The sequence below is a fragment of the Zingiber officinale genome, chromosome 3A (genome assembly GCF_018446385.1).
Source record: "Zingiber officinale cultivar Zhangliang chromosome 3A, Zo_v1.1, whole genome shotgun sequence".
Taxonomy (NCBI): Eukaryota; Viridiplantae; Streptophyta; class Magnoliopsida; order Zingiberales; family Zingiberaceae; genus Zingiber; species Zingiber officinale.
The window spans coordinates 123,307,794-123,308,881 of record NC_055990.1 but is presented as its reverse complement, the minus strand read 5'-3'; positions in this window follow the sequence as shown (position 1 = coordinate 123,308,881).

Genomic DNA, 1,088 nt, shown 5'->3' with positions numbered 1-1,088 from the left:
ACCAGACCGATCAGATAAACACAGTATCACTGGATCGGTCTGTTGACCGATCAGATCAGTCAACAGACCGATCTAATGCCTATGTAAGGTAGGTTTGGCGCTTCCCAACCCTAAACCCTAAAGCCTTTCTAGTCTAGAGAACGAGCTACCGAGCCCTCTCTGACCTAGTCTGGAGAACGAGCTATCGAGCCCTCTCCGACTTCGTCCGGTCCAGAGAACGAGCTATCGAGCCCTCTCTAACCTAGTCCGGAGAACGAGCTACCGAGCCCTCTCCGACTTCGTCCGGTCCAGAGAACGAGCTACCGAGCCCTCTCTGACCTAGTCTGGAGAACGAGCTACCGAGCCCTCTCCGACTTCGTCCGGTCCAGAGAACGAGCTACCGAGCCCTCTCTGACCTAGTCCGGAGAACGAGCTACCGAGCCCTCTCCGACTTCGTCCGGTCCAGAGAACGAGCTACCGAGCCCTCTCTGACCTAGTCCGGAGAACGAGCTACCGAGCCCTCTCCGACTTCGCGTGCCAAGTTTCCATACTTGGACTTTTCCCTTCCACCTGATCAACATTGATCAGTAATCAATCAGAGTTTAATTAATATCTGATACAAACTTAAATCAGTGTCAACATCAAAACAGCAGCCAGGTCAGACCGTATCAACAATCTCCCCCTTTTTGTTGTTTGACAACACGATTTAAGTTTAGATCAGAAATGCTCATATTTCCCTAATTTTAGGGGAATCAAGATCCTCCCCCTAAGACGAATACAACACTAAGGAAGTCAATAATCCTCAAAGTTATCCTCTCCCCTAAAATTAAAACTTCATTCATCTCTAAACTTAGTCATCTTCTCCCCCTTTGTCAAACATCGAAAAGGTGCGAATTAGGTAATAAGACTCAAAAGACTCCCCCTTAACCCATACTGTCTCTTTCTTAATCCACACAGAATTCCCTCTAAGTATAAGATCGGACAGTAAATAAGAGACAATCAAGATATGACATATGAAAAGCATATAAATAAGAACTGAAAAATAAAGAGAAGCAAGTAATAGAAAAATGAGTAGCATAAACAGCTAATATCTAGGTCAGACATAGTAT